This window comes from Nicotiana tabacum, chromosome 15 (assembly GCF_000715075.1).
Source record: "Nicotiana tabacum cultivar K326 chromosome 15, ASM71507v2, whole genome shotgun sequence".
Taxonomy (NCBI): Eukaryota; Viridiplantae; Streptophyta; class Magnoliopsida; order Solanales; family Solanaceae; genus Nicotiana; species Nicotiana tabacum.
Window position 1 is genome coordinate 56,189,002 of NC_134094.1, and position 17,457 is coordinate 56,206,458.

Consider the following 17,457-nt stretch of genomic DNA (forward strand, 5'->3'; position numbering starts at 1 on the left):
AGTACTGTCGAATAGCACTAGTATGTATAACTAAATACCCTCTCAATAGAATGACAACTAATACAAATAAGTTTATCATAATATCAATGAAAGCCTTAATTAACATCAAACCTCAATTTAGGATCAAGACAATGTTCAAATTAATTTCCATATCTCATATTGGGAGATTTTTAGTATCGATATACCATTGTCCATAATACCAGTACCATTATTCACAATACCAATACCACTATTCACAATACCATTATTCACAAAACCAGTACCACCGCACTCTCAGCATGGAGTCCGATCACGACCCAATCGGCTAGGCTATCTCAGTAGAGACATCAACCACAATTTCTCTCGATATCAATACCACCGTCTTTAACACGGAGTCCGATCACGACCCGATCAACTAGGCTATCCATTAGGGACATCGACCAAAATCACAATTTCAATTATAATTTCCAGCACAATCACCACCATGTGTGCGGCATGGTGTCCGATCACGACCCGATATGCTAGGTCGTCTTATTTGAGACATCAACCTTTTTATATCAATCATCGCATTTCATAAAACTTTCACCTTTTTTCATTTCATTGGCACTAGTGGCCATAATTATAAGATCATTCTTGGCACGTTGGCCATATTTAGTATTTCATGCTCACATTATCAATTTAAAATATCATCCTCATCATCAACAACAAACACAATTCAAATCAAAGTGTGTAGTACACATGTGAGCAATTTAGAGTCTAATGCACATAGAGATATTTCACAAAATTTGGCATAATAGCCTTCATTTGAACTTGACTTAAACTCGAAACATTATTAATGCACAGCCCTTATTTTAACACATCCTCAATTGGTAACATAACATGAATAGAGAATTTGTGATGCTTGTTAAACATATATTGTTCAACCCAATCTTACTTGGAAATAGCCAATTTCATAATGAATCACTCGAGACTTACATAATTTACATGAATATCATGGGATTCAATTCTAAGAGAAGAGTTTAGCCAACATTCCTCAATTGAGCTTCCTTAAACTCTAAAACATTCCGGAATTCTTAGCAACTTCAATCTATTATAGAAATATAACAAATTGAATCAAAATTTGGAAGATGATCATCGTTCTAGCTCACTTGAGCATTTTATCAAACACTAGGTGTGTATAAGGTTTCAATGTCCTTTTTATGAAGGACTTCATCACCCCACAACCCAATCTTTACCATTTTTAACTCAACAATCTTCCTACACCCTTTGATAACACATGCATGTAAGATAAACAACTCTCATGCCCAGAAATTTATCTTGCTAGTTACCCATTTTCAGAAAATTTCAAAATTAGGGTTTAGGGTGCAGAATCTTACCTCTAGGATGAAGACCTAGTGAGCTTTCCTTCTTAATCTTCCAAAACTTGAGCAAGAATTGAAGAAAATTTATTGAATAACACCTTCTTACTCTAGGGAACTCTCTCTCACTCTAAAATATCAGATTATGTCTCAAAAATGGCCCAAAGAGTGTATTTAACGAAATAGGGTCGGGTTTTAAAAACCCAAAAATGAAGCTCCGAAACAAGGTATGTGATCGCATAACCGATATGCGGACCGCATATCGGTCGCATAACGGTCCGCATAACTGTTATGCGGTCACATAATGCACCGCATAACAGTTATGTAGTTGCATAGTCGACCGCATAGTTGCTTCCAACTGACCCAATCAACTGCCTCACTCTGCGGCCATTATGCGGTCCGCAGAGTGGTTCTGCGGTCGCATAATGGACCGCAGAAATGCACTTTTCCACCAAACATTTTTCTTTACTTTCCGGCGCATTGTTCAACCCAAAAAGTCCGAGCATTTCTACAATCCTTAAACACGTAAGCCTAGTCCGGCACCATGAAACATTATTTTCTTGTAAATTTTTTCGGGGTGTTACATTCTCCCCCGCTTAGGATCATTCATCCTCAAATGAGGGTATTACATTGCACCATGCACTATTTCAGCTCGAAGTGCCCAGTTATATCAGGCTTCATGATAGCCTGAGTCATGTTTGCGAGACTAGGCCTTGCTGCCTCAATCACCGGTCTCTCTTCACTTTTTCCATCTCGATTAGCTATGGTTGGACTACAATGCACAACTCTGCAATTCTTTCTCTTGCTTTCGCCTCCCTCCCTAACATGTGCAGAAGTCTTTTGGGTTCATGATCAAAAGGCGGAAGATCGTTTAAACTGTTACTTCTTCTTAACATTCAATATGAACACCTATAGAGTCAGAAACAACATAAAAAATTAAATCTCAAACAAAAATAAATAAAAGCTTATTTCAGAGAAGTAGCTAATTTTTAAATCCACGGCAATGGTGCCAAGAACTTGTTGGGTCCAAACGCACACACAAGTATACACAGTCAACAAGTAATAAAGTGATGAGAAAGTATCGTTTCCATAAAGATTTATGATCAACTATTGTTCTATCTAATCTATTTATAAATTTATTGCTTAAGTGATTGTGAAGAGGATGATTATGATTTTTATTAACTAAATTACTGCGAAGCTTATAAGTAATTAAGAAAATAAGATTGCAAGTAGAGCAAACAAACACTTAAGAAGAATTCAATAAGATGTTAATATTCCGGGGTTATGGGATTAATGTCTCTCCTATTGCATTCGTCCTGTTGATTTAATCACTTGATTTATCTAATTTGTTGATTAGCAAGGGTTATTATGCCGGCGAAGTTCATTCGATGCTTCACTTGCCTATTCAAGCTAACCTATGACTATATGTCTGTAGAATCAGAATTAACAAGAACGCATGTGTATTTCATGAAAAAATAACGAAGTAAGGCAAGTAGAATATGTCCATTCTAATTGTGAATCTATTCTCCAATACCCGGATTTAAGAACCTACTCTATTCAATCTTATATGCAATCTATAGTTTCCATTTTTCAGTTCAACTATAAATTTGTAGATAGTACTTTATCGTTAGCCACACAATAGAATAATTAAGTTCAAGATTTAATAAATAATTTATTATGATAAAATCAAGCAATATCCTCGACCGTCAAACAACAATAGTCAATTACAACCCATAACCCCTGAATAATGAGGTTCTTAGCCACTCATGTTCATGGCAATAATAAAAATATTATTTTTTTAAAAAAATATGTGAAGACTAGATGGAAGATGGAAGAATCGATGAATTCCGTGCTTCGTTTGTGTTTCTTTGCTTTTTATCACAACCAAAATTGACCAACCCCTCACTAATCACTTTTCAGGGGTATTTTTAGGTTAGGGCCGGAGTCCCGAAGCCCAAATACAAGTAAAAATCATTTAAAGCACGAAGTAGGAGAGGCCTTATAGCTCACGAGGCCTAGTGTGAGGCACGCTGTAGAGTGGGCGTCGTCCACTGTAATGCCTGATGGACCTTGCCTAGGACCAAGCGTCGCCGACTCTGGTGCCTAGTCCAAGTTTTCTACCTTTTGGTGCTATTTTTGTGTATTTTAGATGTCCATGTGTGCAACCTTCATGCATTTTCATCCTTCCAATCCTACACATAAAATGACACATCTAGACTCAAAGGTCACACATTTAATCACTAAAATCTTAAAATGTAAGGTAAGCATTGTACTAAAAATATACATTTATAGCCAAATATTAATTTGCGTACAGGCTGACATCGTAATTGTGGAGCCTGTGTCGCATATGCAATATCTGCTAACAATGTTTGCTTTTGCAATCCCTGTGTCGTAATTTCGAGTGGTGATGATGGGGTGTTACATATATAGGGACGAATTCGTATTCCCAATGTGGATGGGTTGCCTTAGTTAATTATTGAGGAGGCTCATAGTTCGCTTTATTCCATTCATCCAGGTGCCGCAAAGATGTACCAGGACTTGAGGAAGCACTACTTGTGGAGGAGAATAAAGAAAGATATTGTGGAGTATGTGGCTCCATGCTTGATCTATAAGCATGTGAAGTATGAGCATCAGAGACCGGGAGGTTTTCTTTAGAGGTTTGATATTCTAGAGTGGAAGTGGGAGTGTATCACCATATATTTTTGTAGTTGGACTTCCATGTACCTTGTGGAAATTCGATGCAGTGTGGGTCATTGTTGACAGACTGACTAAGTCAGCACACTTCATTCCGGTCGTGACTACCTACTGTTCAGAGCAGTTGGCTCCGATTTATATTCGTGAGATTGTTAGTCTTCATGGTGTGCTAGTGTCTATTATCTCTGATCGAGGTACAAGGTTGACATCACATTTCTTGAGAGTTGTGCATCGTGAGTTAGGCACACATGTGGAGCTGAGCATGACATTTCATCACTAGATAAACGGGCAGTCCGAGCGCACTATTTAGATCTAAGAGGACATGCTATATGTCTGTGTTATTTATTTGGGGGGGGAGGGGTTCATGGGATCAGTTTCTACTGCTCATAGAGTTTGCCTGTAACAACATCTATCAGTCGAGCATCCAGATGGCTCTTTACAAGGCCTTATATGGGAGGCGGTGTGGATCTTCGGTTGGATGGTTTGAGCCTGAGTAAGTTAGGGTTTTGGGCACTGATTTGGTTAGAGATGCCCTGGAGAAGGTAAAGTTGATTCAGGATAAGTATCGTACGATGCAGTCCACATAGAAGAGTTATGCTGATCAGAGGGCTCATTTTGTGGAATTCATGGTGGGTGAGAGAGTTTTGCTCAGAGTTTTGCCCATGAAGTCAATGATGAGGTTCAGGAAGAAGGGAAAGTTGAGCCCTAGGTATAGTGGTCCTTTTGAGATCCTTGAGAGAGTGGGTGAGGTGGCCTACAGACTTGCATTGCCACCTAGTTTATCGGGAGTTCACTCGGTGTTCCATGTTTCCATGCTCTGAAAGTATTATGGTGATCCGTCTCATGTTTTAGATTTTAGCTAAATCAAATTGGACAAGGATTTAACTTATGTTAAGGGGCCGATGGTATCTTGGGCAGGCAGGTCCAAAAGTTAAGGTCAGAATATTGCATCAGTGAAGGAATAATGGAGAGGTCAACCGGTCGAGGAGGCAACTTGGGAGACCGAGCATGATATAAGTAGCCTTTATGCTAATCTTTTTGGCACTTCAGGTATGTCTCCTAGCTCGGTCGAGGAAGAATGTTTGTTTAAAAGGGGAGAATGTGACGACCTGATCGGTCGTTTTATGTATTTGACCTCCGTTTCCCCATTTAGAACTCCCCCTACGAGTATTTGTGGTTTTGTTACTTGCAGGGGTGGTTTATTTTGTTTTGGTGAAGTTTTTGAATGAATTGAATTCTTTGGTTTTTGGTTTAGAAGCTTAGTTGGAAATGTTGACCGAGGTTTGACTTTTATAAAAACGACCCTGTAATGGTATTTTAATGGATCCAGTAGGACCGTATAGTAATTTTGGACTTAGTCGTATTCACGGAATTGTAATCGGATGTTCCTAGGTTGATTTGGCTTGTTTTTTCTGAAAGTTGGAAATATTAAGGTTGACCATAGGTTGACTTTATGGCTATCGAGTTCGGATTTTCGTTTTGAGACTTGGAATAGGTCCTTTTTGTATATTCAAACTTGCTGCAAAATTTGATGTCATACCGAGTTGGTCTGAAAGGAATTGGATGCTTGGTTGTGATTCTAGCGATTCTTGCGTTCATTGGGAAATTTCATGTGTTTTGATGTCTGATTCGTGGTTTTGGATGTTATTTTGGTGTCTTGATCGTACGAGTGAGTTTGTATGATTTTTATGGACTTGTGTAGATGTTTGTTGTGGAGCCTCGAGGGCTCAAGTTTTTTTTTTTTCATGTTTCAGTTTGGATTGAACTTGTTCCAGGTTGCTGGTGTGCTGGTGCTTTATTTGTCCCAATTAAGATCAGAAGCATCGCAACGCGAAGAGTTCATGGGAGGTTCAGATGTTGCAAATGCGATGCCCTTTTCGCATTTGTGAAGTTTGCATTGGTCTTAGTTTGCTCGCATTTGCGACCACGTGGTCGCATTTGCCAAGAGGCTGCCATCGCAATTGTGGAGTCCTATGTCACAAATGTGATAACTGTGAGGGCTGACACGGTTCACTTTTGCGATCCCTATGTCGAAATTTTGATCCCCTGGTCGCATTTGCAATTTCTGCCACTGAAAAAGGGTGAGATTTTGGGACTTAGCTTCATTTATCACATTTTAGAACCCTAGACTCGGTAGGAGGTTGTTTTAAGGATTTGTTTCACATACAACTATTGTGTAAGTGGTTTTGATCCTATTTCAATCATATTAAATGATTATTTATGAGATTTAACATCTAACTTATGAGAATCTAAGAGAATATTTGGAGAATTTTTTTTATCTTTTGAAAAATAAAAATTTGAGATTTGCAAGTCGAGTTAGACTCGGATGTGAATACATAACACATATATGGACTCGTGGGGTTATGGGTAGTTGAGATCTACCCTTGGACTGGGGTTTTGACTGGATGAGCCCGGTGTTGACTTTGTTGACTTTTTGCGAATTGTGTAAAGATCATGACTATATTTATGGAAATTGGTTTCTCTTGTATTGTTTTGATATTATTAATTCGGTTTGGTTAGATTTGAGCCGTACAGAGGCGAATTTTAAAGGAAAAGCCATTTATAAATCTTTATTTGGCCTAATTGAGGTAAGTATTTTGCCTAACTTTATGTGGGGGAACTACCTAGTAGAATTGAGTTTAATTGCACTATTTGAATTATGTCAAAGACGTGTACATGAGGTGACGAGTGTGTACACGGGCTTATATATCAAAGACGTGTACATGAGGTGACGAGTTGTTTTTATGCATTTAATTGAAGTTTTTCTTACATGGATTATCTTTTATTGTAGAGTTTATTCTTCTGTTTCATTGTGTTGTTGTTGAGAATCTTTTATACATTGTTGTTGAGTTGTGGGCTATGTATCGTTCTGAAATTGGTATTATTGTTTTGCCAAATGTTGTGGCACATGGGCACGTGTGGTGCAAGATGATTATCGTGTTGTGATGGGATGCACATGCGATGACATAAGGGTGTTGTTATTGCTGCGCGTGCGGCAAGATAAGGGGGATTTATGCGCGTGTTGCTAGTAAGGAAAATTACCTCATTTAAAGCACACGCGGCAAGATAAGGGGCCTGAAGCGCGTGAAAATATTTTGGAAAAAATGTTTTTTTAAATAAATGTAAGGCTTACGCGGCGTTAAAAGGAAGAATATGTTATTTGCGAATTGCAATTTGTGATTATGAGGTGTGGTACCTTGGGGTGATTCTTGTTGTAAATCGTGTGTTAGAACGACTTGATTATTTGGTTATCATTTGCTTTGCCCTAATTGGCTTCACTTGTACTTAAACTATGTTTTATTATTTTGCTGCGCTATCACCCGTTTACTCCTTGTTGCCATTCGTTTCTTTTACTTTCCATTGCTAGTTTTATATTGTTATTCTTTTGATTGTTAGATTTATACTAAAATTCTTTCCATCTTTAGCTTATATTGCTATTCTTTCAACTGTTAGCTTTATATTAATTCTTCGCACATGTTTTTATGATTAGTGAGTGTCTTGACTCGTACCTCATCACTACTCCACCGAGGTTAGTCTTGATACTTACTGGGTATCGATTGTGGTGTACTCATAATATGCTTCTGTATATTTTTGTGCAGATCTAGGTACCTCGGAGCGTGTCGGGCGTAGCTAGTTGTGTTTGCGATTTGCTATGGAGACCTCAAGGTATACCTTCAATTATGCTGGTAGGCCTCATATTCACCTTATGGAGCTTTATTTTACTGCCATTTACTTTCATTCCAAACAATGATGTAATTGATATTTCTAGTTACTCATAGTAGAGCCGATGACTCTGTATTACCGGTTTTAGGGTGTATTACTTTTTGATCATTTTGACGATGCTATGTCACTTATCCGCTTTTGTTTTATAGTTAATTAGATTTAATCTATTAATCCCAGCAGGCTTAACTAGTCTTTGAGACTAGGTGCTATCATAATTCCTAAGGTGGGATATTTGGGGTTGTGACAAAAGTATTCTGGGAGCTGGATTGATGCTCTTCTTCGCATTCGCGACACAAGGTTCGCGTTCGCGGGAGTTGAGGCTTTAAGCATTTGCGTTAGCATATAGGACCACACGTTCTCACAGTGTTGAGATAGGATGGGCAGGTTATGTTGGTTGACCTTCACGTTCGCATTGGTCTGTGTAGTTGTGAATCCCGATCGCGAGCCTGGGGCCGCGAACGCATAGTGTATTTTCTGGCAGTGATCATTTAGTGCTTCGCGATCGCGAAGTATGTCCCACGATCGCGAAGGTTTTACCTAAAGCAATGGTATAAGTTGACGTTTTGGTTTAATTTGAGTATTTTATTAAATATTTGACCTTTATTGTTTGGCTTTGATTCCTATGGTATTATTTGATATTTTTAGAGCCTTTTGGAAGTCGATTTGCGCAAGGAGGCATTTCTAGAGTATTGTTTTGGCTTTCTTGAAGTAAGTATGTTACCTAAACTTGGTTTAGGCACTAGTTTCCTGACCTATAGTGTTGGCTATGCACTATGGGTGGTGCACATGTGAGGGGATTGAGCCCATGTGTGTGTACCAGAGTATTATCCATGCTCGGGGTAGTGATTAGGCTACTATATGCCTTCAATTGATTGCTAAGCTTCATGTTATCATACTTTTTCCTATGTTATACCCCTTTTTGTACGTAAGAGTACGTCGTAAGCAATTGATGTAAGCTCAGAAATGAGATCATCTTTGAAGGTACATAAAGTGAGTAAATTATGTTTCCTTGGAGGTTACAAATATTAAGATCATGAATAACAAGTACCAAGAGGGTTGGAAGGCTTAGAAGCTAAACGAATTGAAATAAATAAATTTCGTCGAAAGTCAACAGGTTGGGAATGTTATAACATATACTTTTGGGGTGAGACTAGGGTGCTCAACAAGGAGGTTATGTTATGATCTATTTTAGTCGTATGATAGTCGTGTGTTACGTTTTGAACTCAAGCGAGTTGTGGAACAAAAGTTGGGAAAGGTTATTACAAAGTACATTCGTAAATGTGCTAAAAATTAGGTCAAAAGTAGCTACCACATTTTCTACAAACACAATTCAAATTACGGAGTGATCTACCTACCACATTGTAGATCTACGAGTCTAGTTTCTAATGCATTTAACCGTTTTTTGATACGGCATCAGAGTAGAGAGATATTCGCATTTTTGCGAGACTGCGCAAGCAGCTCCCATGGGACCCAGAAAGTCGGTGTAAAACTCCAGCTTAAATTTAAGTCAATTATAAATTGTTTTAACTCATTTTTCTCGTCCAAAACAGTTCCTAATCCCTCTTAAATGTTCTCCAAGGGTTCCTCTATGATTCTAGTGTAAAAAACTAAGATTAAAACATGGATCCAATGCTAGAAACCCTGTGGTGCTTGCTAGATCGTAGTTCTTCATATTGTGGGTGTTTTAGAGGGTTCTTCAAAGTGAATGAACCTCAGGTTTCATGCTGTTCTTGTTGATTAAGGTAATAATTATTACCTCAGGTTTCGTGTTGTTCTTGTTGATTAAGGTAAGAATCAGTCCCTTCATCATATATATTGGAGTTTCAAGGAGAACTACAAGTGTTTACACACCAACTTGAACAACAAAAGTTGATTCAAGAAGAGAATACAACACCTATAGTGTTGTGGTGTTATTGAGGATAGTTGTGGGTTGTGCTTGGCTGAAATTTCGTGTTGTTTCTACTATTTAAGATTAGTATAACATCATACTGCATGTGCTTGAAGTTGTTTGTATGTTGGTTTGTCACGACCTAAAACCTAACCCGTCGTGATGGAGCCTATCATGGTACTAGGCAAGCCGACCATTCCAAAACACTTTCAGAATTTAACAGAAATGATTTAAGATATTTAAAATAACCAGAGTTTCTCATAAATATGGGGTAAAACCCAAATAAAACATAAGTGCGTAAAAATAGCCCGACATAGGGGTGTCACTAAGTCATGAGCATCTAATAACCAATCTACAAATAGAGTCTACTACAGTCTGTGTCAAATGCCAATACAAGAGAGAAAAGATAATAAAGGAGAAACAAGGATTGCGGATGCCGGCAGCTACCACGTAAGTTTTTGATAATCAGCCCGCGCATGAACTCAGCGACCGTAAGAACCGTACACACCCGGATCTGCACATGAAGTGCAGGGTGTAGCATGAGTACAACCAACTCAGCAAGTAACAGAATTAAATGAGGAACTGAGAAGCAGTGACGAGCTAAAAAAAATATAGATCATTTCAAAAGTTTTCAGTAAAGAGTGAATATGCTTTCAAATCTGGTGGTATAATTCTAATCAGTTCGAGCTCAAGTAACACATATATGAATCTTCCAAAAATTTCACAATAACAACAGATAACAACATGAGTGCATCAACAAATAAAAATAACAAAGTGCGGTACGCAAAAATATATATGCGATAGCAGAAAGAAACCTTATGCCTCAGAGGAGTTTGAAGAAGTGCGTTCTGCACACCAAATTGTGCGGCCGCAAAAGCTGGTCGCACTGAGAAGATTTGAAAAGTTCAGAGAACGTGCAAAGAGACCAAGTGTGAAGCCTTGTCAAAGTGTGGTGCGTAGTAAAAAAGACCGGCCGCATAAGCTGAAGTGCAACAACATATGGAATTGTGCGGCCGCAGAATCTCCCGTAGGGCATTTTTGACAGCGGATTTTTTGGCACTATAAATAGATAGGAAACACTTTTTTAGGGCAAGTTTTATATTCTTAGTAGCTGTAATGGTTATATTTTATCCTTTTGGGAATGTAGTAACAAATATTGGAGAAGAATCATTAGTTTTATCAATTAATGGTAGTTTATGGATTAATTACTTCTTCTACTTTGTTTTATGTACTTTCTAGCATGAGTAAATAGATCTTATCTAGGGTTGTGACCCAACCCTAGTGTGTAAATCTTATGGATTATTAATTTTAATATTTGTTTATAATTGAGTGTTTATTATTTAGCCTTGTTTATGCATTATTTCTAAAATTAATGATTGCAATCATTGATTCATTCGTATTTGACATAGGGAAAACTTGGCTAACAAGGAATTGAGCTAGTTAAGGTTTTAGCTAGTTTAATTAAAGGGCTTGAACCAGAGATAGGGAAAACCCGACTTGGACTCATATCAATTGCTTGGATTGCTTCCCAATTAGACTTGAGAAAGCCAATTTGGGCATAACCACTCTATAACCGAGAGGTATTGAGTGGGTACTTGAGAATTGAGAGTTATAATCTACAATTCATTAGGTTTTCACCTAGGTTAAGGTCACATCTCTATGTTTTTCCCCATTTGATTAAAAACACCAAAAACAATCATTCTCGCTCTAGTTGCTTTTAATTAGCTTAATCTCTTAGTGTTAATTTGGAAAAAAATCACTCTTTGTTTGGAAGCGTAATTTAGGTGTTTCACGTACTCTCTTCAAGTATCTATCTTAACACCCTTCATAAACTCCCTGAGGAATTCAACCCCGACTCTAATTGAATATTATAATTGCAATGACTGTTTCCACTCACTATTGAGTTTGGATTGGATGTGGATCAATTTTTGTTATCGTTCCGGAGGAGTTTTACGGTGTTAGATATATATATGAGTGTGTTCTTGAAATATCTTCTTTTCCTCTGGTGTTACTAATTTATTGAAGCAATCATAGGTACAAAATGGCGAACAATGATCTCCAAAATTTGCCATTGGGTGAGTTGGGTGGTGAGGAGGAATAACTAGATGATGTCCCTCAAGTGCCAGAACCGAATCGTCGAGGCCGTGGTCAACAAGACAATGTGACCCACCTCCCCCACCACAACCACAAGCGGTGCAACACCAGATTTTGCCCAACGAAGGTTACGCAAGTGCAATAGTCCCCCCTCGCATTAGGGTGGGAAACATTCAAATTACCAATGTGATGCTCACATTGCTAGAGCAACAAGGACTTTTCAGCGGGCACCGAATCAAAATGCTTATAAACATTTGAAGGGCTTTGTGGATACGTGTTGAGGAAGCAAGCAAACAAATGTTTAGAAGGAAGCATCCAGGCTAAGGTTTTTTCCCTTCTCTCTACGAGGTAAAGCTTTAGATTGGTTAGAACGCTTGCCCAATAATTTTATCGATACTTGGGATGAATTGGCGGCAAAGTTTATTGCTAAGTTATTCTTTTCTGGGTACATAGCTATTCCTATGGATGAAATATTGGCTTTCAAGCAAGAGCTCAATGAACCTTTGCATCAAATTTGGGAGCGGTATCGGAAAATGGAAAAGGAGTGCCCGAAGAATGATATGACCAACAACATGATTCAACAAATATTCTACCGTTGTATTAATACTACGAACCAATGAGTGGTCAAAAATTTGGTCGGAGGCAACTTTATGATAACACCTTATGCGGAAGAATGTGAGATTCTTGATGATATGACGGAAACATCATCGGCTTGGCAATCCCGAGCCAATATTCCACAGGGTGATTCCAACATTATTCACCTCCATAAAGAGTTGCTAGACCATGGGTAAGCCATTTCCGAATTGACAACAACTAAGACTCAACTTGCCAATGCCCAGCTTAATCAAGTTCAAGCTCCTAAGCAAGTTCATGCTATGGAAGGCGTAAATATGTTGGTCAACAAGATGTGGACCAAAGGTCCACAATTTCAAACCCGAGTGGAGATATATGCACAAGATATTGGTAGTTTGGATCAAGATGATTCTTACCATGAGCAAGAGGAAGAGGTACAATTTGTGAATAATTTCCAAGGGCAAAGGAACAATTTCCAAGGCTCCAATCAATACCAATGGCGACCACAAAATAACCAAGGCAATTAGAGTTCTAACAGTCAAGGTAATTGGCACAACAACAACAATCAAGGTGGTTGGGGAAATAATAACAATCAAGGAAATCAAGGGTATAGTTTTCAAAGGCCCATGATGTACCAACAACCTAGCAACCTACCTCCTTATCCTTCCCATGGTTCAAGCTCTTTAAAAAATGAGATGGGTCATATTGAGAACATGTTAAAGAAAATGATGGAAAAGAATGCCGATCCATATGCCCAACTTGCCTCACATAGCACATCAATCCGTAATCTTGATGTTCAAATGGTGCATTACCAAGGGATACGGTTTTAAACCCAAAGGGTGGTAACAACACAGGGCATGCTATGGTGGTTATCAGAAGAAGTGGAAGAGGCGGGAATGTACCCACCTCAAATAAAAGGCAACTTGTGGATGACGACCAAGTGATACAAGAAGAGGAAACCCGAAAACATAGATGTTCAAGCAAGTGATGAGGTTCAGATTGACATTGATGATTGCGTGGATGAGACCCAAGCGGAGGTGAACCCATCTAGGGAGCACATCATTCATATACCGAAGTCGGTAGTGCAAAAGGCGAAGACACCATTGCCTAAGCCGCCATCTCCCTATCCTCAAAGACTTGCCAAGCAAAATGGTGAGAATCAATTCAAGAAGTTCATTCAAATGATGAAAAGTCTCTCTATTAATTTATCATTGGTAGAAGCGTTAGAACAAATGCCCGGTTATGCAAAGATTATGAAAGATCTTGTGACCAAGAAGAGGTCGATGAATTTTGAAACTATCAAATTCACTCATCAAGTGAGTGCAATTTTTCATTCCATGGCTCCTAAGTTGGAAGATCTCGGTGCTTTCACGATTTCTTTGAACTATTGGAAGTGGCAATTTTGCTACAGCTCTTTGTGATCTTGGGGAAAGTATCAATTTGATGCGCTACTCAGTTTTGAAAACTTTAGGAATTGGGAAACCAAGACCCACATCTATGAGGTTGCAAATGGCTGATCGTACCATAAAGAGGCCATTGGGAGTGATTGAGGATGTTTTGGTCCGGGTTGATAAGTTCATTCTTCCGGCGGATTTTATTATTCTAGATTGTGAGGTTGAATATGAAGTGTCGATAGTTCTTGGAAGACCTTTCCTTGATACGGGTAAGGCTCTTTGTGATGTGGAATCCGGAGAACTCACTTTCCATGTTGGTGATGAAAAGGTGGTATTCCATGTATGGAAGTCTATACAGCAATGAAATAGCAATGAGGTGTGTTCTTTTGTGGAGTTAGTGACAAATGTTATTGTTGATGTTACAAGTGCTACAATCAATGTTGGTGATATGTTGGAAGTCATTTTACTCAACTTTGATGATGATGAGATGGATGGTTTCATGGAATGTGTGAACTCTTTGCAAGGAATGGGGTCGTATAACTATGCACCTGGAAATTGTCTTTGGACCTTGAGAATAAGAAGACTCCTACAAAGCCTTCTATTGTAGAGATACCTACTTTGGAGTTGAAGCCATTGCCACCACCTATTCGGTATGAATTTCTTGGCCCTTGTTTTACTTTACCGGTTATTCTTTCCTCTTGTTTGACTAATGTGCAGGTTGGTTCCACATTGGCGGCATTGCAAAAGAGGAAGAAGGCAATTAGGTGGACTTTGGCTGATATTTGGGGTATAAGCCCCGAATTTTGCATGCATAAGATCAAGTTGGAGGATGGTGCTAAACCATCCATTGAACATCAAAGAAGACTCTTTGAGGCTATGCAATAAATGGTCAAGAATGAGATTATCAAGCGGTTGGATGCCAGGGTTGTCTACCCCAACTGATAGTTGATGGACCTCTCCGGTTCAATATGTCCCAAAGAAGGGGGCATGGTGGTTGTTACAAATGAGAAGAATGAGTTGATTCCCACAAGAACGGTGACCAGTTGAAGAGTTTGTATGGATTATTGTAAGCTCAACAATGTCACAAGGAAGGATCACTTTCCACTTCCTTTTATGCACCAAATGCTCGGTAGATTGGCCGGCCGTGCTTTCTATTGTTTTCTTGATGGGTACTTGGGCTAAAAAAAAATCTTATTGCTTTGGAAGATCAAGATAAAACATCCTTTACATGTCCTTATGGTACTTTTGCTTTCAAGAGGATGGCTTTTAGTTTGTGCAATGCACCGATGACTTTTCAACGGTGTATGATGGCTATTTTCATGGACATGGTGAAGGACTACCTTGAGGTATTCATGGATGGACAAAGTGTTGGCAAGATATGAAGAAACAAATTTGGTGCTCAATTGGGAGAAATGTCATTTCATGGTTGAGGAGGGCATTGTCCTTGGCCATAAGATCTTAAAGAATGGAATTGAAGTTGACAAGGCAAAGATTGAGGTAATTTCTAAGCTTCCACCCCCAACCTCGGTGAAGGGTGTGCAGAGTTTCTTAGGCCATGCGGGTTTCTACCGGCGCTTTATCAAAGATTTCTCTAAAGTGGTGAACCCATTGTGTAAGCTCCTTGAGAAGGATGCTAAGTTACATTTCAATGATTATTGTATTAGAGCTTTTGAACAATTAAAGCTCAAGTTAACAATTGCTCCTATCATTACCGCTCCAAATTGGAGTTTGCCATTTGAGCTCATGTGTGATGCAAGTGATATAAAGGTTGGGGCTGTTTTGCAGCAACGTATCAATAATTATTTTCATCCGGTTTAGTATGCTAGTAAGACCATTAATAGTTCCCAAGTCAATTATACCATTACGGAAAAAGGGTCCTTGCAAATGTGGTTGCAATTGAGAAGTTCTGCCTGTACTTGATGGGTGCCAAAGTTATTGTCTCCGCGGATCATGCGGCGCTTCGCTATCTTATGAATAGAATGGAATCTAAAGCACGGTTGATGAGATGGGTGCTCTTGTTGCAAAAATTTGATATTGACATTTAACACAAGAAAGGTAGTGAAAACCAAGTGGCGGACCACTTGCCTCGTTTGGAGGAGTAGGGAAGGCCACATTATGGCCTTGAAATCAATGACTCTTTCCCGATGAGCAACTTTTGGAACTATCAATGAAAGAGGTACCGTGGTTTTATGGATTTGGCAAATTTCTTGTGAGTGGTATCATTCCGGATGAGTTCTCTTCAAACCAAAGAAAGAAGCTCAAAAGAGACTGTCAAGATTACTATTGGGATGAGACATACCTTTTCTGGATTTCTACGGATGGGGTGATTGGAAGGTTTGTACCGGAAGAAGAGCATGGTGATATTCTTGGAGCTTGTCATTCTTCACCATATGGTAGTCATCACGGTGGAGCAAGAACAACAACCAAAGTTCTAAGTTGGTGTATTTGTTTGCCTACTCTTTACAAAGATGAAAATGACTTAGTGAAAATATGTGATGAATGTCAACGGGCCGGTTGAATTTCAAAGAATAATGAGATGCCTCTCACAACCATCTTGGAGATTGATATTTTTGATATTTGGGGCATTGAATTTATGGGCCCTTTTGTGAGTTCTTGTGGAAACACGTACATTTTGGTCAAAAGTGGATTATGTGTCCAAATGGGTATCGGTCATCGCCTTACCTAAAAATGATGCTAGAAGTGTAGTGGCTTTCATGAAGAAGAATATTATTACAAAATTTGGTACTCCACGTGCAATCATAAGCGATGGGGGTCACACTTTTGCAACAAGGTTTTTGACACTTTACTTAGCAAGTATGGTGTTACTCACATGGTCACGACTTCCTATCATCCACAAGCTAGTGCTCAAGTGGAAGTCTCCAACAGGGAGGTAAAGAGTACCTTGTTTAAAACGGCGAATGCAAATCGGACAGATTGGTCCAAGAAGCTTGATGATGCGCTATGGGCTTATAGGACGGCTTACAAAATACCTATTGGAATGTCTCCATACCGATTAGTGTTCTGGAAAGCTTCTCATCTTCCGGTGGAAGATGTGTACCTTGAAGAGAATGAATCTTGATTGGGATGCGGCTGCTAACATGCGGGTTGCACACTTGAATGAATTAGATGAGTTTAGTACCATGCATATGAGAATTCGTCCATGTACAAAGAAAAGATGAAATATCTTCATGACAAGTACATTTGAAACAGAGAGTTCAAGGCCGGTGATGTAGTACTGTTGTTTAACTCAAAGTTGAGGATGCTTCCCGGGAAGCTAAGTCCAAGTGGAGTGGTCCATTTGAAATTGTTGGTGTGATACCCTTCAGTGCATTGGATTTGAAGAACAAGAGCAATGAAATATTCCGAGTCAATGGTCACCTAGTGAAGCACTACTTTGGAATAGTTGGAGAGAGCCACGTGGTGGCGGTTATTTACTTCACGTGAGGATGCTATGACATTGCGTCATGCCGCGACGTAAAATAAGGCGTTTCTTGGAGACAACCCAAGTTCTTTTCCTTTTTCTTTTTGTAGTTAGATGTTTTTTGTTGTTTTTAACTTGATTTGAAGTGTACTTCAAGGTTGAGTGTTGGATGAAAGAATGGTGGACAAGGTTGTGTAAGTGAAGAAGAAAATGTGGACCGCACTTTTCCTTTGTGCGGCCGCAGAAAAAATGTTGCCACCGCAGAAGACCTTGTGTGGCCTCAGATTTCATCTACGGACCGCACTTCCTGGAACCAATTTAGATGACGAATGA